Raw genomic sequence first — 24,980 nt, 5'->3', positions numbered from 1 at the left:
TCTGCTCCTGATGCCAGAGAGCAGGTCCGTGTCCATTCTGCTCCTGATGCCAGAGAGAAGGTCCGTGTCCATTCTGCTCCTGATGCCAGAGAGCAGGTCCGTGTCCATTCTGCTCCTGATGCCAGAGGGCAGGTCCTTGTCCATTCTGCTGCTGATGCCAGAGGGCAGGTCCGTGTCCATTTTTCTCCTGATGCCAGAGGGCAGGTCCTTGTCCATTCTGCTCTCGATGCCAGAGAGCAGGTCCTTGTCCATTCTGCTCCCGATGCCAGAGGGCAGGTCCGTGTCCATTCTGCTCCTGATGCCAGAAAGCAGGTCCATGTCCATTCTGCTGCTGATGCCAGAGGGCAGGTCCGTGTCCATTCTGCTCTCGATGGCAGAGGGCAAGTCCGTGTCCATTCTGCTCCCGATGCCAGAGAGCAGGTCCGTGTCCATTCTGCTCCCGATGCCAGAGGGCAGGTCCGTGTCCATTCTGCTCTCGATGTCAGAGGGCAAGTCCTTGTCCATTCTGCTCCCGATGCCAGAGGGCAGGTCCTTGTCCATTCTGCTCCCGATGCCAGAGGGCAGGTCCTTGTCCATTCTGCTCCCGATGCCAGAGGGCAGGTCCTTGTCCATTCTGCTCCCGATGCCAGAGGGCAGGTCCTTGTCCATTCTGCTCCCGATGCCAGAGGGCAGGTCCGTGTCTATTCTGCTCCCGATGCCAAAGGGCAGGTCCTTGTCCAATCGGCTCCTGATGCCAGAGAGCAGGTCCGTGTCCATTCCGCTCCTGATGCCAGAGGGAAGGTCCTTGTCCATTCTGCTCTCGATGCCAGAGAGCAGGTCCATGTCCATTCTGCTCTCGATGACAGAGGGCAGGTCCTTGTCCATTCTGCTGCTGATGCCAGAGGGCAGGTCCTTGTCCATTCTGCTCCCGAAGCCAGAGGGCAGATCATTGTCCATTCTGCTCCCGATGCCAGAGGGCAGGTCCTTGGCCATTCTGCTCCCGATGCCAGGGAGCAGGTCCGTGTCCATTCTGCTCCTGATGCCAGAGGGCAGGTCCGTGTCCATTTTGCTCCTGATGCCAGGGGCCAGGTCCTTGTCCATTCTGCTTCGATGCCAGAGGGCAGGTCCTTGGTGATTGTGCTCCCGATGCCAGAGGGCAGTTCCTTGTCCATTCTGCTCCCGATGCCAGAGGGCAGGTCCTTGTCCATTCTGCTGCTGATGCCAGAGGGCAGGTCCTTGTCCATTCTGCTCCTGATGCCAGAGAGCAGGTCCGTGTCCATTCTGCTCCTGATGCCAGAGAGCAGGTCCGTGTCCATTCTGCTCCTGATGCCAGAGAGAAGGTCCGTGTCCATTCTGCTCCTGATGCCAGAGAGCAGGTCCGTGTCCATTCTGCTCCTGATGCCAGAGGGCAGGTCCTTGTCCATTCTGCTGCTGATGCCAGAGGGCAGGTCCGTGTCCATTTTTCTCCTGATGCCAGAGGGCAGGTCCTTGTCCATTCTGCTCTTGATGCCAGAGAGCAGGTCCTTGTCCATTCTGCTCCCGATGCCAGAGGGCAGGTCCGTGTCCATTCTGCTCCTGATGCCAGAAAGCAGGTCCGTGTCCATTCTGCTGCTGATGCCAGAGGGCAGGTCCGTGTCCATTCTGCTCTCGATGGCAGAGGGCAAGTCCGTGTCCATTCTGCTCCCGATGCCAGAGAGCAGGTCCGTGTCCATTCTGCTCCCGATGCCAGAGGGCAGGTCCGTGTCCATTCTGCTCTCGATGCCAGAGGGCAAGTCCTTGTCCATTCTGCTCCCGATGCCAGAGGGCAGGTCCTTGTCCATTCTGCTCCCGATGCCAGAGGGCAGGTCCTTGTCCATTCTGCTCCCGATGCCAGAGGGCAGGTCCTTGTCCATTCTGCTCCCGATGCCAGAGGGCAGGTCCTTGTCCATTCTGCTCCCGATGCCAGAGGGCAGGTCCGTGTCTATTCTGCTCCCGATGCCAAAGGGCAGGTCCTAGTCCAATCGGCTCCTGATGCCAGAGAGCAGGTCCGTGTCCATTCCGCTCCTGATGCCAGAGGGAAGGTCCTTGTCGATTCTGCTCTCGATGCCAGAGAGCAGGTCCATGTCCATTCTGCTCTCGATGCCAGAGGGCAGGTCCTTGTCCATTCTGCTGCTGATGCCAGAGGGCAGGTCCTTGTCCATTCTGCTCCCGAAGCCAGAGGGCAGATCATTGTCCATTCTGCTCCCGATGCCAGAGGGCAGGTCCTTGGCCATTCTGCTCCCGATGCCAGGGAGCAGGTCCGTGTCCATTCTGCTCCTGATGCCAGAGGGCAGGTCCGTGTCCATTTTGCTCCTGATGCCAGGGGCCAGGTCCTTGTCCATTCTGCTTCGATGCCAGAGGGCAGGTCCTTGGTGATTGTGCTCCCGATGCCAGAGGGCAGTTCCTTGTCCATTCTGCTCCCGATGCCAGAGGGCAGGTCCTTGTCCATTCTGCTCCCGAAGCCAGAGGGCAGATCATTGTCCATTCTGCTCCCGATGCCAGAGGGCAGGTCCTTGGCCATTCTGCTCCCGATGCCAGGGAGCAGGTCCGTGTCCATTCTGCTCCTGATGCCAGAGGGCAGGTCCGTGTCCATTTTGCTCCTGATGCCAGGGGCCAGGTCCTTGTCCATTCTGCTTCGATGCCAGAGGGCAGGTCCTTGGTGATTGTGCTCCCGATGCCAGAGGGCAGTTCCTTGTCCATTCTGCTCCCGATGCCAGAGGGCAGGTCCTTGTCCATTCTGCTGCTGATGCCAGAGGGCAGGTCCTTGTCCATTCAGCTCCCGATGCCAGAGGGCAGGTCCTTGTCCATTCTGCTCCCGATGCCAGAGGGCAAGTCCGTGTCCATTCTGCTCCCGATGCCAGAGAGCAGGTCCGTGTCCATTCTGCTCCCGATGCCAGAGGGCAGGTCCGTGTCCATTCTGCTCTCGATGCCAGAAGGCAGGTCCGTGTCCATTCTGCTCTCGATGCCAGAGGGCAGGTCCTTGTCCATTCTGCTCCCAATGCCAGAGGGCAGGTCCTTGTCCATTCTGCTCTCGATGCCAGAGGGCAGGTCCTTGTCCATTCTGCTGCTGATGCCAGAGGGCAGGTCCTTGTCCATTCTGCTCCCGAAGCCAGAGGGCAGATCATTGTCCATTCTGCTCCCGATGCCAGAGGGCAGGTCCTTGGCCATTCTGCTCCCGATGCCAGGGAGCAGGTCCGTGTCCATTCTGCTCCTGATGCCAGAGGGCAGGTCCGTGTCCATTTTGCTCCTGATGCCAGGGGCCAGGTCCTTGTCCATTCTGCTTCGATGCCAGAGGGCAGGTCCTTGGTGATTGTGCTCGCGATGCCAGAGGGCAGTTCCTTGTCCATTCTGCTCCCGATGCCAGAGGGCAGGTCCTTGTCCATTCTGCTGCTGATGCCAGAGGGCAGGTCCTTGTCCATTCAGCTCCCGATGCCAGAGGGCAGGTCCTTGTCCATTCTGCTCCCGATGCCAGAGGGCAAGTCCGTGTCCATTCTGCTCCCGATGCCAGAGAGCAGGTCCGTGTCCATTCTGCTCCCGATGCCAGAGGGCAGGTCCGTGTCCATTCTGCTCTCGATGCCAGAAGGCAGGTCCGTGTCCATTCTGCTCTCGATGCCAGAGGGCAGGTCCTTGTCCATTCTGCTCCCGATGCCAGAGGGCAGGTCCTTGTCCATTCTGCTCCCGATGCCAGAGGTCAGGTCCTTGTCCATTCTGCTCCCGATGCCAGAGGGCAGGTCCGTGTCTATTCTGCTCCCGATGCCAGAGGGCAGGTCCTTGTCCAATCGGCTCCTGATGCCAGAGAGCAGGTCCGTGTCCATTCCGCTCCTGATGCCAGAGGGCAGGTCCTTGTCCATTCTGCTCTCGATGCCAGAGAGCAGGTCCATGTCCATTCTGCTCTCGATGCTAGAGGGCAGGTCCTTGTCCATTCTGCTCCCAATGCCAGAGGGCCGGTCGTTGGCCATTCTGCTCCCGATGCCAGAGGGCAGGGCCATGTCCATTCTGCTCCCGATGCCAGAGGGCAGGTCCGGTTCCATTCTGCTCCTGATGCCAGAGGGCAGGTCCGTGTCCATTCTGCTCCTGATGCCAGAGAGCAGGTCCGTGTCCATTCTGCTCCCAATGCCAGAGGGCAGGTCCGTGTCCATTCTGCTCCTGATGCCAGAGAGCAGGTCCGTGTCCATTCTGCTCCTGATGCCAGAGGGCAGGTCCGTATCCATTCTGCTCCTGATGCAAGAGAGCAGGTCCTTGTCCATTCATCTCCTGATGCCAGAGGGCAGGTCCTTGTCCATTCTGCTCCTGATGCCAGAGGGCAGGTCTATATCCATTCTTCCCCCAAACAAAAGCAATAAACTGTGTTTTCCAGAAGGACAAAAACAACTGAATTACCTCTTCCTACACAATAAAATTGTATAAAAGTCCTGCAATGCATAATATGTACCCCAGAATGTTGAACACGCCACGTTGGGGAGCGAGCGCAGGAGTGGCAGACAGAACAGGTGCCTCCTGTGCTAAACACATGGTTGGTTAGATGTGGCTGCCCCATTAGGATACGGTCACGAGGAGCTGATAGTGAAGGCCTAGTGTCTGCCATCTTTGTACTCCTAAGAAACACCAGCATCACCGGGTCGTGTACTGTACACACGACCAAGTGATCACCAAAGCAAATCTCCTGGGACGGGGCTAAGAAAATAAAGGTTTCCATCATCCCCCAAAATAAAAACCTCTCATTGTCTGTAGGACTCCAATCCAACATATGAAATGATTGATCCCGGAGAGGGAACACTGTAAGAACATTTTTTTGTACAATTGAATTTATTGCAGTCACCAAAAAAAATTGATCAAAACGTTGTATATTCTCCAAAATGGTACCAACAGTATCTACAGCTCGCCCTCCAAGCATCGACAAGCCGAACACAGCGCCATCGACGGAGAAAGAACAAAAAGAAGAGGGGACACAAAGCAGAGACGTCTACAAAGAGCAGAAACATATAAAAAAACAGAAGTATAGCCAAAGGCAGAAAAAGGTCACAGAACCCAAGACAAGGGCAGACTGCGGCTCAGAGCACGATACTGCTGTCAGTCCATCACACAGGACCAGGACCGGTCGGACTGTGGCTCAGAGCGCGATACTGCCGTCAGTCCATCACACAGGACCAGGACCGGCCGGACTGTGACTCAGAGCACGATACTGCAGTCAGTCCATGACACAGGACCAGGACAGGCCGGACTGTGGCTCAGAGCGCGATACTGCAGTCAGTCCATGACACAGGACCAGGACAGGCCGGACTGTGGCTCAGAGCGCGATACTGCCGTCAGTCCATGACACAGGACCAGGACAGGCCGGACTGCGGCTCAGAGCACGATACTGCTGTCAGTCCATCACACAGGACCAGGACCGGTCGGACTGTGGCTCAGAGCGCGATACTGCCGTCAGTCCATCACACAGGACCAGGACCGGCCGGACTGTGGCTCAGAGCACGAGACTGCAGTCAGTCCATCACACAGGACCAGGACAGGCCGGACTGTGGCTTAGAGCACAATACTGCCGTCAGTCCATCACTCAGGACAAGGACCGGCCGGACTGTGGCTCAGAGCCCTATACTGCTGTCAGTCCATCACACAGGACCAGGACCGGCCGGACTGTGGCTCAGAGCACGATACTGCAGTCAGTCCATCACACAGGACCAGGACCGGCCGGACTGTGGCTCAGAGCACGATACTGCAGTCATTCCATCACACAGGACCGGCCGGACTGTGGCTCAGAGCGCGATACTGCTGTCAGTCCATCACAGAGGACCAGCTGCAGTCATTCCATCACACAGGACCAGGACCGGCCGGACTGTGGCTCAGAGCACGATACTGCAGTCATTCCATCACACAGGACCAGGACAGGCCGGACTGTGGCTCAGAGCGCGATACTGCTGTCAGTCCATCACAGAGGACCAGGACCGGCCGGAATGTGGCTCAGAGCACGACACTGCCGTCAGTCCATCACACAGGACCGGCCGGACTGTGGCTCAGAGCGCGATACTGCCGTCAGTCCATCACACAGGACCGGCCGGACTGTGGCTCAGAGCGCGATACTGCCGTCAGTCCATCACACAGGACCAAGACCGGCCGGATTGTGGCTCAGAGCCCGATACTGCAGTCAGTCCATCACACAGGACCAGGACAGGCCGGACTGTGGCTCAGAGCGCGATACTGCCGTCAGTCCATCACACAGGACCAGGACCGGCCGGACTGTGGCTCAGAGCACGAGACTGCAGTCAGTCCATCACACAGGACCACGACCGGCCGGACTGTGGCTCAGAGCCCGATACTGCCGTCAGTCCATCACACAGGACCAGGACCGGCCGGACTGTGGCTCAGAGCGCGATACTGCAGTCAGTCCATGACACAGGACCAGGACCGGCCGGACTGTGGCTCAGAGCACGATACTGCCGTCAGTCCATCACACAGGACCAGGACAGGCCATACTGTGGCACAGAGCACGATACTGCCATCAGTCCATGACACAGGACCAGGACAGGCCGGACTGTGACTCAGAGCCCTATACTGCTGTCAGTCCATCACACAGGACCAGGACCGGCCGGACTGTGGCTCAGAGCACGATACTGCAGTCAGTCCATCACACAGGACCAGGACCGGCCGGACTGTGGCTCAGAGCACAATACTGCCGTCAGTCCATCACACAGGACCAGGACCGGCCGGACTGTGGCTCAGAGCACGAGACTGCAGTCAGTCCATCACACAGGACCAGGACCGGCCGGACTGTGGCTTAGAGCACAATACTGCCGTCAGTCCATCACTCAGGACCAGGACCGGCCGTACTGTGGCTCAGAGCCCTATACTGCTGTCAGTCCATCACACAGGACCAGGACCGGCCGGACTGTGGCTCAGAGCAAGATACTGCAGTCAGTCCATCACACAGGACCAGGACCGGCCGGACTGTGGCTCAGAGCACGATACTGCTGTCAGTCCATCACAGAGGACCAGCTGCAGTCAGTCCATCACACAGGACCAGGACCGGCCGGACTGTGGCTCAGAGCACGATACTGCAGTCATTCCATCACACAGGACCAGGACCGGCCGGACTGTCGCTCAGAGCGCGATACTGCTGTCAGTCCATCACAGAGGACCAGGACCGGCCGGAATGTGGCTCAGAGCACGACACTGCCGTCAGTCCATCACACAGGACCGGCCGGACTGTGGCTCAGAGCGCGATACTGCCGTCAGTCCATCACACAGGACCGGCCGGACTGTGGCTCAGAGCGCGATACTGCCGTCAGTCCATCACACAGGACCACGACCGGCCGGACTGTGGCTCAGAGCCCGATACTGCAGTCAGTCCATCACACAGGACCACGACCGGCCGGACTGTGGCTCAGAGCCCGATACTACCGTCAGTCCATCACACAGGACCAGGACCGGCCGGACTGTGGCTCAGAGCACGATACTGCAGTCAGTCCATCACACAGGACCACGACAGGCCGGACTGTGGCTCAGAGCGCGATACTGCAGTCAGTCCATCACACAGGACCAGGACAGGCCGGACTGTGGCTTAGAGCACAATACTGCCGTCAGTCCATCACACAGGACCGGCCGGACTGTGGCTCTGAGCGCGATACTGCCGTCAGTCGATCACACAGGACCACGACCGGCCGGACTGTGGCTCAGAGCCCGATACTGCCGTCAGTCCATCACACAGGACCAGGACCGGCCGGACTGTGGCTCAGAGCACGATACTGCAGTCAGTCCATGACACAGGACCAGGACAGGCCGGACTGTGGCTCAGAGCGCGATACTGCCGTCAGTCCATCACACAGGACCAGGACCGGCCGGACTGTGGCTCAGAGCACGAGATTGCAGTCAGTCCATCACACAGGACCAGGACAGGCCGGACTGTGGCTTAGAGCACAATACTGCCGTCAGTCCATCACTCAGGACCAGGACAGGCCGGACTGTGGCTCAGAGCGCGATACTGCCGTCAGTCCATCACACAGGACCAGGACCGGCCGGACTGTGGCTCAGAGCGCGATACTGCCGTCAGTCCATCACACAGGACCAGGACCGGCAGGACTGTGGCTCAGAGCGCGATACTGCCGTCAGTCCATCACACAGGACCAGGACCGGCCGGACTGTGGCTCAGAGCACGATACTGCCGTCAGTCCATCACACAGGACCAGGACCGGCCGGACTGTGGCTCAGAGCGCGATACTGCCGTCAGTCCATCACAAAGGACCAGGACCGGCCGAACTGTGGCTCAGAGCACGAGATTGCAGTCAGTCCATCACACAGGACCAGGACAGGCCGGACTGTGGCTTAGAGCACAATACTGCCGTCAGTCCATCACTCAGGACCAGGACAGGCCGTACTGTGGCTCAGAGCGCGATACTGCCGTCAGTCCATCACACAGGACCAGGACCGGCCGAACTGTGGCTCAGAGCGCGATACTGCCGTCAGTCCATCACACAGGACCAGGACCGGCCGGACTGTGGCTCAGAGCACGATACTGCCGTCAGTCCATCACACAGGACCAGGACCGGCCGGACTGTGGCTCAGAGCGCGATACTGCCGTTAGTCCATCACACAGGACCAGGACAGGCAGGACTGTGGCTCAGAGCGCGATACTGTCGTCAGTCCATCACACAGGACCAGGACCGGCCGGACTGTGGCTCAGAGCACGATACTGCCGTCAGTCCATCACACAGGACCAGGACCGGCCGGACTGTGGCTCAGAGCACGATACTGCCGTCAGTCCATCACACAGGACCAGGACCGGCCGGACTGTGGCTCAGAGCACGATACTGCAGTCAGTCCATGACACAGGACCAGGACAGGCCGGACTGTGGCTCAGAGCACGATACTGCCGTCAGTCCATCACACAGGACCAGGACCGGCCGGACTGTGGCTCAGAGCACGAGACTGCAGTCAGTCCATCACACAGGACCAGGACAGGCCGGACTGTGGCTTAGAGCACAATACTGCCGTCAGTCCATCACTCAGGACCAGGACCGGCCGGACTGTGGCTCAGAGCCCTATACTGCTGTCAGTCCATCACACAGGACCAGGACCGGCCGGACTGTGGCTCAGAGCACGATACTGCAGTCAGTCCATCACACAGGACCAGGACCGGCCGGACTGTGGCTCAGAGCACGATACTGCAGTCATTCCATCACACAGGACCAGGACCGGCCGGACTGTGGCTCAGAGCGAGATACTGCTGTCAGTCCATCACAGAGGACCAGCTGCAGTCAGTCCATCACACAGGACCAGGACCGGCCGGACTGTGGCTCAGAGCACGATACTGCAGTCATTCCATCACACAGGACCAGGACCGGCCGGACTGTCGCTCAGAGCGCGATACTGCTGTCAGTCCATCACAGAGGACCAGGACCGGCCGGAATGTGGCTCAGAGCACGACACTGCCGTCAGTCCATCACACAGGACCGGCCGGACTGTGGCTCAGAGCGCGATACTGCCGTCAGTCCATCACACAGGACCGGCCGGACTGTGGCTCAGAGCGCGATACTGCCGTCAGTCCATCACACAGGACCACGACCGACCGGACTGTGGCTCAGAGCCCGATACTGCAGTCAGTCCATCACACAGGACCGGCCGGACTGTGGCTCAGAGCACGATACTGCTGTCAGTCCATCACACAGGACCAGGACCGGCCGGACTGTGGCTCAGAGCACGATACTGCCGTCAGTCCATCACACAGGACCAGGACCGGCCGGACTGTGGCTCAGAGCACGAAACTGCCGTCAGTCCATCACACAGGACCAGGACCGGCCGGATTGTGGCTCAGAGCACGATACTGCAGTCAGTCCATGACACAGGACCAGGACAGGCCGGACTGTGGCTCAGAGCACGATACTGCCGTCAGTCCATCACACAGGACCAGGACCGGCCGGACTGTGGGTCAGAGCACGAGACTGCAGTCAGTCCATCACACAGGACCAGGACAGGCCGGACTGTGGCTTAGAGCACAATACTGCCGTCAGTCCATCACTCAGGACCAGGACCGGCCGGACTGTGGCTCAGAGCCCTATACTGCTGTCAGTCCATCACACAGGACCAGGACCGGCCGGACTGTGGCTCAGAGCACGATACTGCAGTCAGTCCATCACACAGGACCAGGACCGGCCGGACTGTGGCTCAGAGCCCGATACTGCAGTCATTCCATCACACAGGACCAGGACCGGCCGGACTGTGGCTCAGAGCGCGATACTGCTTTCAGTCCATCACAGAGGACCAGCTGCAGTCAGTCCATCACACAGGACCAGGACCGGCCGGACTGTGGCTCAGAGCACGATACTGCAGTCATTCCATCACACAGGACCAGGACCGGCCGGACTGTCGCTCAGAGCGCGATACTGCTGTCAGTCCATCACAGAGGACCAGGACCGGCCGGAATGTGGCTCAGAGCACGACACTGCCGTCAGTCCATCACACAGGACCGGCCGGACTGTGGCTCAGAGCGCGATACTGCCGTCAGTCCATCACACAGGACCGGCCGGACTGTGGCTCAGAGCGCGATACTGCCGTCAGTCCATCACACAGGACCACGACCGGCCGGACTGTGGCTCAGAGCCCGATACTGCAGTCAGTCCATCACACAGGACCGGCCGGACTGTGGCTCAGAGCACGATACTGCTGTCAGTCCATCACACGGGACCAGGACCGGCCGGACTGTGGCTCAGAGCACGATACTGCCGTCAGTCCATCACACAGGACCAGGACCGGCCGGACTGTGGCTGAGAGCACGATACTGCCGTCAGTCCATCACCCAGGACCAGGACCGGCCGGAATGTGGCTCAGAGCACGACACTGCCGTCAGTCCATCACACAGGACCGGCCGGACTGTGGCTCAGAGCGCGATACTGCCGTCAGTCCATCACACAGGACCGGCCGGACTGTGGCTCAGAGCGCGATACTGCCGTCAGTCCATCACACAGGACCACGACCGACCGGACTGTGGCTCAGAGCCCGATACTGCAGTCAGTCCATCACACAGGAGCGGCCGGACTGTGGCTCAGAGCACGATACTGCTGTCAGTCCATCACACAGGACCAGGACCGGCCGGACTGTGGCTCAGAGCACGATACTGCAGTCAGTCCATCACACAGGACCAGGACCGGCCGGACTGTGGCTCAGAGCCCGATACTGCAGTCATTCCATCACACAGGACCAGGACCGGCCGGACTGTGGCTCAGAGCGCGATACTGCTTTCAGTCCATCACAGAGGACCAGCTGCAGTCAGTCCATCACACAGGACCAGGACCGGCCGGACTGTGGCTCAGAGCACGATACTGCAGTCATTCCATCACACAGGACCAGGACCGGCCGGACTGTCGCTCAGAGCGCGATACTGCTGTCAGTCCATCACAGAGGACCAGGACCGGCCGGAATGTGGCTCAGAGCACGACACTGCCGTCAGTCCATCACACAGGACCGGCCGGACTGTGGCTCAGAGAACGATACTGCCGTCAGTCCATCACACAGGACCGGCCGGACTGTGGCTCAGAGCGCGATACTGCCGTCAGTCCATCACACAGGACCACGACCGGCCGGACTGTGGCTCAGAGCCCGATACTGCAGTCAGTCCATCACACAGGACCGGCCGGACTGTGGCTCAGAGCACGATACTGCTGTCAGTCCATCACACAGGACCAGGACCGGCCGGACTGTGGCTCAGAGCACGATACTGCCGTCAGTCCATCACACAGGACCAGGACCGGCCGGACTGCGGCTGAGAGCACGATACTGCCGTCAGTCCATCACCGAGGACCAGGACCGGCCGGACTGTGGCTCAGAGCACGATACTGCAGTCAGTCCATCACACAGGACCAGGACCGGCCGGACTGTGGCTCAGAGCACAATACTGCCGTCAGTCCATCAAACAGGACCGGCCGGACTGTGGCTCAGAGCACGATGCTGATGTCAGTCCATCACACAGGACCAGGACCGGCCGGACTGTGGCTGAGAGCACGATACTGCCGTCAGTCCATCACCCAGGACCAGGACCGGCCGGACTGTGGCTCAGAGCATGATACTGCCGTCAGTCCATCACACAGGGCCTGGACCGGCCGGACTGTGGCTCAGAGCACGATACTGCCGTCAGTCCATCACACAGGACCGGCCGGACTGTGGCTCAGAGCGCGATACTGCAGTCAGTCCATGACACAGGACCGGCCGGACTGTGGCTCAGAGCGCGATACTGCCGTCGGTCCATCACACAGGACCAGGACCGGCCGGACTGTGGCTCAGAGCCCTATACTGCCGTCAGTCCATCACACAGGACCAGGACCGGCCGGACTGTGGCTCAGAGCCCGATACTGCCGTCAGTCCATCACCCAGGACCAGGACCGGCCGGACTGTGGCTCAGAGCACGAGACTGCAGTCAGTCCATGACACAGGACCAGGACAGGCCGGACTGTGGCTCAGAGCGCGATACTGCCGTCAGTCCATCACACAGGACCAGGACCGGCCGGACTGTGGCTCAGAGCACGAGACTGCAGTCAGTCCATCACACAGGACCAGGACTGGCCGGACAGTGGCTCAGAGCACGATACTGTCGTCAGTCCATCACACAGGACCAGGACTGGCCGGACTGCGGCTCAGAGCACGATACTGCCGTCAGTCCATCACACAGGACCAGGACCGGCCGGACTGCGGCTCAGAGCACGATACTGCCGTCAGTCCATCACACAGGACCAGGACCGGCCGGACTGCGGCTCAGAGCACGATACTGCCGTCAGTCCATCACACATGACCAGGACTGGCCGGACTATGGCTCAGACCACGATACTGCGGTCAGTCCATCACACAGGACCAGGACTGGCCGGACTGTGGTTCAGAGCACGAAACTGCCGTCAGTCCATCACACAGGACCAGGACAGGCCGGACTGCGGCTCAGAGCATGATACTGCCGTCAGTCCATCACACAGGACCAGGACCGGCCGGACTGTGGCTCAGAGCACGATACTGCCGTCAGTCCATCACACAGGACCAGGACCAGCCGGACTGTGGCTCACAGCACGATACTGCCGTCAGTCCATCACAGAGGACCAGGACCGGCCGGACTGTGGTTCAGAGCACGATATTGCTGTCAGTCCATCACACAGGACCAGGACAGGCCGGACTGTGGCTCAGAGCACGATACTGCCGTCAGTCCATCACACAGGACCAGGACCGGCTGGACTGTGGCTCAGAGCACGATACTGCCGTCAGTCCATCACACAGGACCAGGACCGGCCGGACTGTGGCTCAGAGCGCGATACTGCCGTCAGTCCATCACACAGGACAGGCCAGACTGTGGCTCAGAGCGCGATACTGCCGTCAGTCCATCACACAGGACCAGGACCGGCCGGACTGTGGCTGAGAGCACGATACTGCCGTCAGTTCATCACACAGGACCAGGACCGGCCGGACTGTGGCTCAGAGCGCGATACTGCTGTCAGTCCATCACAGAGGACCAGCTGCAGTCAGTCCATCACACAGGACCAGGACCGGCCGGACTGTGGCTCAGAGCACGATACTGCAGTCATTCCATCACACAGGACCAGGACCGGCCGGACTGTGGCTCAGAGCGCGATACTGCTGTCAGTCCATCACAGAGGACCAAGACCGGCCGGAATGTGGCTCAGAGCACGACACTGCCGTCAGTCCATCACACAGGACCGGCCGGACTGTGGCTCAGAGCGCGATACTGCCGTCAGTCCACCACACAGGACCGGCCGGACTGTGGCTCAGAGCACGATACTGCTGTCAGTCCATCACACAGGACCAGGACCGGCCGGACTGTGGCTCAGAGCACGATACTGCCGTCAGTCCATCACACAGGACCAGGACCGGCCGGACTGTGGCTGAGAGCACGATACTGCCGTCAGTCCATGACCCAGGACCAGGACCGGCCGGACTGTGGCTCAGAGCACGATACTGCCGTCAGTCCATCACACAGGACCAGGACAGGCCGGACTGTGGCTAAGAGCACAATACTGCCGTCAGTCCATCATTCAGGACCAGGACCGGCCGGACTGTGGCTCAGCGCACGATACTGCAGTCAGTCCATCACACAGGACCAGGACCGGCCGGACTGTGGCTCAGAGCACAATACTGCCGTCAGTCCATCACACAGGACCAGGACCGGCCGGACTGTGGCTCAGACCACGATACTGCCGTCAGTCCATGACACAGTACCAGGACCGGCCGGACTGTGGCTCAGAGCACGATACTGCCGTCAGTCCATCACATAGGACCGGCCGGACTGTGGCTCAGAGCACGATACTGCCGTCAGTCCATCACACAGGACCAGGACCGGCCGGACTGTGGCTGAGAGCACGATACTGCCGTCAGTCCATGACCCAGGACCAGGACCGGCCGGACTGTGGCTCAGAGCACGATACTGCCGTCAGTCCATCACACAGGACCAGGACAGGCCGGACTGTGGCTAAGAGCACAATACTGCCGTCAGTCCATCATTCAGGACCAGGACCGGCTGGACTGTGGCTCAGCGCACGATACTGCCGTAAGTCCATCACACAGGACCAGGACCGGCCATACTGTGGCACAGAGCACGATACTGCCGTCAGTCCATGACACAGGACCAGGACAGGCCGGACTGTGACTCAGAGCCCTATACAGCTGTCAGTCCATCACACAGGACCAGGACCGGCCGGACTGTGGCTCAGAGCACGATACTGCAGTCAGTCCATCACACAGGACCAGGACCGGCCGGACTGTGGCTCAGAGCACAATACTGCCGTCAGTCCATCACACAGGACCAGGACCGGCCGGACTGTGGCTGAGAGCACGATACTGCCGTCAGTTCATCACACAGGACCAGGACCGGCCGGACTGTGGCTCAGAGCGCGATACTGCTGTCAGTCCATCACAGAGGACCAGCTGCAGTCAGTCCATCACACAGGACCAGGACCGGCCGGACTGTGGCTCAGAGCACGATACTGCAGTCATTCCATCACACAGGACCAGGACCGGCCGGACTGTGGCTCAGAGCGCGATACTGCTGTCAGTCCATCACAGAGGACCAAGACCGGCCGGAATGTGGCTCAGAGCACGACACTGCCGTCAGTCCATCACACAGGACCGGCCGGACTGTGGCTCAGAGCGCGATACTGCCGTCAGTTCATCACACAGGACCGGCCGGACTGTGGCTCAGAGCGCGATACTGCCGTCAGTCCACCACACAGGCCAACGACCGGCCGGACTGTAGCTCAGAGCCCGATACTGCAGTCAGTCCATCACACAGGACCGGCCGGACTGTGGCTCAGAGCACGGTACTGCTGTCAGTCCATCACACAGGACCAGGACCGGCCGGACTGTGGCTCAGAGCACGATACTGCCGTCAGTCCATCACACAGGACATGGACCGGCCGGACAGTGGCTGAGAGCACGATACTGCCGTCAGTCCATGACCCAGGACCAGGACCGGCCGGACTGTGGCTCAGAGCACAATACTGCAGTCAGTCCATCACACAGGACCAGGACCGGCCGGAGTGTGGCTCAGAGCACAATATTGCCGTCAGTCCATCAAACAGGACTGGCCGGACTGTGGCTCAGAGCACGATGCTGCTGTCAGTCCATCACACAGGACCAGGACCGGCCGGACTGTGGCTGAGAGCACGATACTGCCGTGAGTCCATCACCCAGGACCAGGACCGGCCGGACTGTGGCTCAGAGCATGATACTGCCGTCAGTCCATCACACAGGGCCTGGACCGGCCGGACTGTGGCTCAGAGCGCGATACTGCAGTCAGTCCATGACACAGGACCGGCCGGACTGTGGCTCAGAGCGCGATACTGCCGTCGGTCCATCACACAGGACCAGGACCGGCCGGACTGTGGCTCAGAGCCCTATACTGCCGTCAGTCCATCACACAGGACCAGGACCGGCCGGACTGTGGCTCAGAGCCCGATACTGCCGTCAGTCCATCACCCAGGACCAGGACCGGCCGGACTGTGGCTCAGAGCATGAGACTGCAGTCAGTCCATGGCACAGGACCAGGACAGGCCGGACTGTGGCTCAGAGCGCGATACTGCCGTCAGTCCATCACACAGGACCAGGACCGGCCGGACTGTGGCTCAGAGCACGAGACTGCAGTCAGTCCATCACACAGGACCAGGACTGGCCGGACTGTGGCTCAGAGCCCGATACTGTCGTCAGTCCATCACACAGGACCAGGACTGGTCGGACTGTGGCTCAGAGCACGATACTGCTGTCAGTCCATCACACAGGACCAGGACTGGCCGGACTGCAGCTCAGAGCACGATACTGCCGTCAGTCCATCACACAGGATCAGGACCGGCCGGACTGCGGCTCAGAGCACGATACTGCCGTCAGTCCATCACACAGGACCAGGACTGGCCGGACTGTGGCTCAGACCACGATACTGCCGTCAGTCCATCACACAGGACCAGGACTGGCTGGACTGTGGCTCAGATCACGAAACTGCAGTCAGTCCATCACACAGGACCAGGACAGGCCAGACTGCGGCTCAGAGCACGATACTGCCGTCAGTCCATCACACAGGACCAGGACCGGCCGGACTGTGGCTCAGAGCACGATACTGCCGTCAGTCCATCACACAGGACCAGGACCGGCCGGACTGTGGCTCACAGCACGATACTGCCGTCAGTCCATCACACAGGACCAGGACCGGCCGGACTGTGGCTCAGAGCACGATATTGCCGTCAGTCCATCACACAGGACCAGGACCGGCCGGACTGTGGCTCAGAGCACGATACTGCCGTCAGTCCATCACACAGGACCAGGACCGGCTGGACTGTGGCTCAGAGCACGATACTGCCGTCAGTCCATCACACAGGACCAGGACCGGCCGGACTGTGGCTCAGAGCGCGATACTGCCGTCAGTCCATCACACAGGACAGGCCAGACTGTGGCTCAGAGCGCGATACTGCCGTCAGTCCATCACACAGGACCAGGACCGGCCGGACTGTGGCTCAGAGCGCGATACTGCCGTCAGTTCATCACACAGGACCAGGACCGGCCGGACTGTGGCTCAGAGCACGATACTGCAGGCAGTCCATCACACAGGACCAGGACCGGCCGGACTGTGGCTCAGAGCGCGATACTGCAGTCAGTCCATGACACAGGACCAGGACCGGCCGGACTGTGGCTCAGAGCACGATACTGCCGTCAGTCCATCACACAGGACCAGGACAGGCCGGACTGTGGCTAAGAGCACAATACTGCCGTCAGTCCATCATTCAGGACCAGGACCGGCCGGACTGTGGCTCAGCGCACGATACTGCCGCCAGTCCATCACACAGGACCAGGACCGGCCATACTGTGGCACAGAGCACGATACTGCCATCAGTCCATGACACAGGACCAGGACAGGCCGGACTGTGACTCAGAGCCCTATACTGCTGTCAGTCCATCACACAGGACCAGGACCGGCCGGACTGTGGCTCAGACCACGATACTGCCGTCAGTCCATGACACAGTACCAGGACCGGCCGGACTGTGGCTCAGAGCACGATACTGCCGTCAGTCCATCACACAGGACCGGCCGGACTGTGGCTCAGAGCACGATACTGCTGTCAGTCCATCACACAGTACCAGGACCGGCCGGACTGTGGCTCAGAGCACGATACTGCCGTCAGTCCATCACACAGGACCGGCCGGACTGTGGCTCAGAGCACGATACTGCTGTCAGTCCATCACACAGGACCAAGACCGGCCGGACTGTGGCTGAGAGCACGATACTGCCGTCAGTTCATCACACAGGACCAGGACCGGCCGGACTGTGGCTCAGAGCACGATACTGCCGTCAGTCCATCACACAGGGCCAGGACCGGCCGGACTGTGGCTCAGAGCACAATACTGCCGTCAGTCCATCACACAGGACCGGCCGGACTGTGGATCAGAGCGCGATACTGCAGTCAGTCCATGACACAGGACCAGGACAGGCCGGACTGTGGCTCAGAGCGCGATACTGCCGTCAGTCCATCACACAGGACCAGGACCGGCCGGACTGTGGCTCAGAGCCCTATACTGCCGTCAGCCCATCACACAGGACCAGGACCGGCCGGACTGTGGCTCAGAGCCCTATACTGCTGTCAGTCCATCACACAGGACCAGGACCGGCCGGACTGTGGCTCAGACCACGATACTGCCGTCAGTCAATCACACAGGACCAGGACAGGCCGGACTGTGGCTCAGAGCACGATACTGCTGTCAGTCCATCACACAGGACCAGGACCGTCCGGACTGTGGCTCAGAGCACGATACTGCAGTCAGTCCATCACACAGGACCAGGACCGGCCGGACTGTGGCTCAGAGCACAATACTGCAGTCAGTGCATCACACAGGACGAGGACCGGCCGGACTGTGGCTGAGAGCACGATACTGCCGTCAGTCCATCACACAGGACCAGGAACGGCCGGACTGTGACTCAGAGCACAATACTGCCGTCAGTCCATCACCCAGGACCAGGACCGGCCGGACTGTGGCTCAGAGCACAATACTGCAGTCAGTCCATCACACAGGACCAGGACCGGCCGGACTGTGGCTCAGAGCACAATACTGCCATCAGTCCATCACACAGGACCAGGACCGGCCGGACTGTGGCTCAGACCACGATACTGCCGTCAGTCCATCACACACAGAGCCAGGACCGGCCGTACTGTGGCTCAGAGCACGATACTGCCGTCAGTCCATGACACAGTACCAGGACCGGCCGGACTGTGGCTCAGAGCACAATACTGCCGTCAGTCCATCACCCAGGACCAGGACCGGCCGGACTGTGGCTCAGAGCACAATACTGCAGTCAGTCCATCACACAGGACCAGGACCAGCCGGACTGTGGCTCAGAGCACAATACTGCCGTCAGTCCATCACACAGGACCAGGACCGGCCGGACTGTGGCTCAGAGCACGATACTGCCGTCAGTCCATCACACAGGACCAGGACCGGCCGGACTGTGGCTCAGAGCGCGATACTGCCGTCAGTCCATCACACAGGACCAGGACCGGCCGGACTGTGGCTCAGAGCACGATACTGCCGTCAGTCCATCACACAGGACCAGGACAGGAAGGACTGTGGCTCAGAGCACAATACTGCCGTCAGTCCATCACACAGTATCAGGGCCGGCCGGACTGTGTCTCAGAGCACGATACTGCCGTCAGTCCATCACACAGGACCAGGACCGGCCGGACTGTGGCTCAGAGCACGATACTGCCGTCAGTCCATCACACAGGACCAGGACCGGCCGGACTGTGGCTCAGAGCACGATACTGCTGTCAGTCCATCACACAGGACCAGGACCGGCCGGACTGCGGCTCAGAGCACGATACTGCAGTCAGTCCATGACACAGGACCAGGACAGGCCGGACTGTGGCTCAGAGCGCGATACTGCCGTCAGTCCATCACACAGGACCAGGACCGGCCGGACTGTGGCTCAGAGCACGAGACTGCAGTCAGTCCATCACACAGGACCAGGACAGGCCGGACTGTGGCTTAGAGCACAATACTGCCGTCAGTCCATCACTCAGGACCAGGACAGGCCGGACTGTGGCTCAGAGCGCGATACTGCCGTCAGTCCATCACACAGGACCAGGATCGGCCGGACTGTGGCTCAGAGCACGATACTGCCGTCAGTCCATCACACAGGACCAGGACCGGCCGGACTGTGGCTCAGAGCGCGATACTGCAGTCAGTCCATGACACAGGACCAGGACCGGCCGGACTGTGGCTCAGAGCACGATACTGCCATCAGTCCATCACACAGGACCAGGACCGGCCGGACTGTGGCTCAGAGCACGATACTGCCGTCAGTCCATCACACAGGACCAGGACCGGCCGGACTGTGGCTCAGAGAGCGATACTGCCGTCAGTCGATCACACAGGACCAGGACCGGCTGGACTGTGGCTCAGAGCACGAGACTGCAGTCAGTCCATCACACAGGACCAGGACAGGCCGGACTGTGGCTTAGAGCACAATACTGCCGTCAGTCCATCACTCAGGACCAGGACAGGCCGGACTGTGGCTCAGAGCGCGATACTGGGGTCAGTCCATCACACAGGACCAGGACCGGCCGGACTGTGGCTCAGAGCACGATACTGCCGTCAGTCCATCACACAGGACCAGGACCGGCCGGACTGTGGCTCAGAGCGCGATACTGTAGTCAGTCCATCACACAGGACCAGGACCGGCCGGACTGTGGCTCAGAGCACGATACTGCCGTCAGTCCATCACACAGGACCAGGACCGGCCGGACTGTGGCTCAGACCACGATACTGCAGTCAGTCCATCACACAGGACCAGGACCGGCCGGACTGTGGCTCAGAGCGCGATACTGCTGTCAGTCCATCACAGAGGACCAGGACTGGCCGGACTGTGGCTCAGAGCACGATACTGCCGTCAGTCCATGACACAGGACCAGGACCGGCCGGACTGTGGCTCAGAGCGCGATACTGCCGTCAGTCCATCACAGAGGACCAGGACCGGCCGGACTGTGGCTCAGAGCACGATACTGCTGTCAGTCCATCACAGAGGACCAGGACTGGCCGGACTGTGGCTCAGAGCGCGATACTGCCGTCAGTCGATCACACAGGACCAGGACCGGCCGGACTGTGGCTCAGAGCACGATACTGCCGTCAGTCCATCACAGAGGACCAGGACCGGCCGGACTGTGACTCAGAGCACGATACTGCCGTCAGTCCATCACACAGGACCAGGACCAGCCGGACTGTGGCTCAGAGCACGATACTGCTGTCAGTCCATCACACAGGACCAGGACCAGCCGGACTGTGGCTCAGAGCACGATACTGCCGTCAGTCCATCACACAGGACCAGGACCGGCCGGACTGTGGCTCAGAGCGCGATACTGTAGTCAGTCCATCACACAGGACCAGGACCGGCCGGACTGTGGCTCAGAGCACGATACTGCCGTCAGTCCATCACAGAGGACCAGGACCGGCCGGACTGTGACTCAGAGCACGATACTGCCGTCAGTCCATCACTCAGGACCAGGACAGGCCGGACTGTGGCTCAGAGCGCGATACTGGGGTCAGTCCATCACACAGGACCAGGACCGGCCGGACTGTGGCTCAGAGCACGATACTGCCGTCAGTCCATCACACAGGACCAGGACCGGCCGGACTGTGGCTCAGAGCGCGATACTGTAGTCAGTCCATCACACAGGACCAGGACCGGCCGGACTGTGGCTCAGAGCACGATACTGCCGTCAGTCCATCACACAGGACCAGGACCGGCCGGACTGTGGCTCAGACCACGATACTGCAGTCAGTCCATCACACAGGACCAGGACCGGCCGGACTGTGGCTCAGAGCGCGATACTGCTGTCAGTCCATCACAGAGGACCAGGACTGGCCGGACTGTGGCTCAGAGCACGATACTGCCGTCAGTCCATGACACAGGACCAGGACCGGCCGGACTGTGGCTCAGAGCGCGATACTGCCGTCAGTCCATCACAGAGGACCAGGACCGGCCGGACTGTGGCTCAGAGCACGATACTGCTGTCAGTCCATCACAGAGGACCAGGACTGGCCGGACTGTGGCTCAGAGCGCGATACTGCCGTCAGTCGATCACACAGGACCAGGACCGGCCGGACTGTGGCTCAGAGCACGATACTGCCGTCAGTCCATCACAGAGGACCAGGACCGGCCGGACTGTGACTCAGAGCACGATACTGCCGTCAGTCCATCACACAGGACCAGGACCAGCCGGACTGTGGCTCAGAGCACGATACTGCTGTCAGTCCATCACACAGGACCAGGACCAGCCGGACTGTGGCTCAGAGCACGATACTGCTGTCAGTCCATCACACAGGACCAGGACCGGCCGGACTGTGGCTCAGAGCACGATACTGCCGTCAGTCCATCACACAGGACCAGGACCGGCCGGACTGTGGCTCAGAGCGCGATACTGCCGTCAGTCCATCACAGAGGACCAGGACTGGCCGGACTGTGACTCAGAGCACGATACTGCAGTCAGTCCATCACACAGGACCAGGACCGGCCGGACTGTGGCTCAGACCACGATACTGCCGTCAGTCCATCACACAGGACCAGGACCGGCCGGACTGTGGCTCAGACCACGATACTGCCGTCAGTCCATCACAGAGGACCAGGACTGGCCGGACTGTGGCTCAGAGCACGATACTGCCGTCAGTCCATCACACAGGACCAGGACAGGCCGGACTGTGGCTCAGACCACGATACTGCAGTCAGTCCATCACACAGGACCAGGACCGGCCGGACTGTGGCTCAGAGCGCAATACTGCTGTCAGTCCATCACAGAGGACCAGGACCGGCCGGACTGTGGCTCAGACCACGATACTGCCGTCAGTCCATCACACAGGACCAGGACCGGTCGGACTGTGGCTCAGAGCGCAATACTGCCGTCAGTCCATCACACAGGACCAGGACCGGCCGGACTGTGGCTCAGAGCACGATACTGCAGTCAGTCCATCACACAGGACCAGGACCGGCCGGACTGTGGCTCAGAGCACGATACTGCCGTCAGTCCATCACACAGGACCAGGACAGGCCGGACTGTGGCTCAGACCACGATACTGCCGTCAGTCCATCACACAGGACCAGGACCGGCCGGACTGTGGCTCAGAGCGCGATACTGCCGTCAGTCCATCACAGAGGACCAGGACCGGCCGGACTGTGACTCAGAGCACGATACTGCAGTCAGTCCATCACACAGGACCAGGACCGGCCGGACTGTGGCTCAGACCACGATACTGCCGTCAGTCCATCACACAGGACCAGGACCGGCCGGACTGTGGCTCAGACCACGATACTGCCGTCAGTCCATCACAGAGGACCAGGACTGGCCGGACTGTGGCTCAGAGCACGATACTGCCGTCAGTCCATGACACAGGACCAGGACCGGCCGGACTGTGGCTCAGAGCGCGATACTGCCGTCAGTCCATCACAGAGGACCAGGACCGGCCGGACTGTGGCTCAGAGCACGATACTGCTGTCAGTCCATCACAGAGGACCAGGACTGGCCGGACTGTGGCTCAGAGCGCGATACTGCCGTCAGTCGATCACACAGGACCAGGACCGGCCGGACTGTGGCTCAGAGCACGATACTGCCGTCAGTCCATCACACAGGATCAGGACCGGCCGGACTGTGGCTCAGACCACGATACTGCCGTCAGTCCATCACACAGGACCAGGACCAGCCGGACTGTGGCTCAGAGCACGATACTGCCGTCAGTCCATCACACAGGACCAGGACCAGCCGGACTGTGGCTCAGAGCACGATACTGCTGTCAGTCCATCACACAGGACCAGGACCGGCCGGACTGTGGCTCAGAGCACGATACTGCCGTCAGTCCATCACACAGGACCAGGACCAGCCGGACTGTGGCTCAGAGCACGATACTGCTGTCAGTCCATCACACAGGACCAGGACCAGCCGGACTGTGGCTCAGAGCACGATACTGCTGTCAGTCCATCACACAGGACCAGGACCGGCCGGACTGTGGCTCAGAGCACGATACTGCCGTCAGTCCATCACACAGGACCAGGACCGGCCGGACTGTGGCTCAGAGCACGATACTGCCGTCAGTCCATCACACAGGACCGCTGCAGCTCTGGAGGTGACTGGAGGATAATAAGTGATATAACAGCAGACATTACAGTAATGTAAATCCTTGTACCTGTTGTCGGTGCTCGGTCCTCTCCTCGGTCCTCTGCTCGGTCCTCTCCTCAGTCGTCTCCTCGGTGTCCTCTGCTCGGTCCTCTACTCGGTCCTCTGCTCGGTCCTCTGCTCGGTGTCCTCTCCTCAGTCGTCTCCTCGGTGTTCGGTTACTCTTCCGTCGCTATGGTGACAGTAAACAGATTCGGGCTCCGATGTTGCAGGGAGACCTCTAGTGGCCGCCGGCGAATCTGCAGCCTTCCTCTTCTCTCTGTATTCTGTCAGTAATTACATCACGGGATCATGGAAGTAATTTACTAAGAAGAATGGAGAATCTGCCAATCACAGGACAGGAGAATCTGCCAATCACAGGACAGGAGAATCTGCCAATCACAGGACAGGAGAATCTGCCTATCACAGGACACGAGAATCTGCCAATCACAGGACAGGAGTATCTGCCAATCACAGGACAGAACAGGAGAATCTGCCAATCACAGGACAGGAGAGTCTGCCAATCACAGGACAAGAGAATCTGCCAATCACAGACAGGGGAATCTGCCAATCACAGACAATGGAATCTGCCAATCACAGGACAGGAGAATCTGCCAATCACGGGACAGGAGAATCTGCCAATCACAGGACAGGGGAATCTGCCAATCACAGGACAGGAGAATCTGCCAATCACAAGACAGGGGAATCTACCAATCACTGGACAGGGGAATCTGCCAATCACAGCACAGGGGAATCTGCCAATCACAGGACAAGAGAATCTGCCAATCACAGGACAGGAGAATCTGTCAACCACAGGACAGGAGAATCTGCCAATCACAGGAAAGTGTAATCTACCAATCATGGGACAGGAGAATCTGCCAATCACAGGACAGGGGAATCTGCCGATCACAGGACAGGGGAATCTGCCAATCACAGGACAGGAGAATCTGCCAATCACAGAACAGGAGAATCTGCCAATCACTGGACTGGAGAATCTGCCAATCAGCGTCACCCTGTCTCCCCCTAACGTCCCTATACAGCCTCCGCAGCTGTCGCCGATCACGTGCCTCGCCCTACTATCCCTGGCGTAAGGCTTTAGCTGCTATAGCTGGGGGTGGATGGAGATGAGCACTTGTCACCCTCCGCTAGCACTCTAAAGACAAAAGGGGAAGACAACACAGGGGAACAACAACTCAGCTTTAGAAGAACTCCCACAGGGCCCAAGGCCTCAAGACTCCAGCGAGGACGTGATGCTGCTTCAGCCAAGTTCCAAGTAGGAATGAGTATAACCGGCGAAATCCACCTAGACACACCAGGTATATATACACC

At 60.1% G+C, this 24,980-nt stretch overlaps 1 protein-coding gene across 1 annotated transcript in view; it reads right to left on the bottom strand.

The window, feature by feature from the left end:
* CCDC121 (coiled-coil domain containing 121) overlaps window positions 1–23,936 on the bottom strand; it is a 41,541-nt gene extending 17,605 nt beyond the window's left edge. The window contains exon 1 of the mRNA XM_073673615.1: window positions 23,683–23,936. The gene's annotated coding sequence lies outside the window, so the exon portion shown is untranslated. The remainder of the gene's footprint in view (window positions 1–23,682) is intronic.
* Between the last annotated feature and the right edge of the window lie 1,044 nt (window positions 23,937–24,980).

This window comes from Phyllobates terribilis, unplaced genomic scaffold (assembly GCF_046119375.1).
Source record: "Phyllobates terribilis strain yellow unplaced genomic scaffold, ASM4611937v1 Scaffold_3__8_contigs__length_932513732, whole genome shotgun sequence".
NCBI classification, from domain to species: domain Eukaryota; kingdom Metazoa; phylum Chordata; class Amphibia; order Anura; family Dendrobatidae; genus Phyllobates; species Phyllobates terribilis.
The sequence above is the reverse complement of the archived record's forward strand: the minus strand, read 5'-3'. Positions and strand labels throughout refer to the sequence as shown.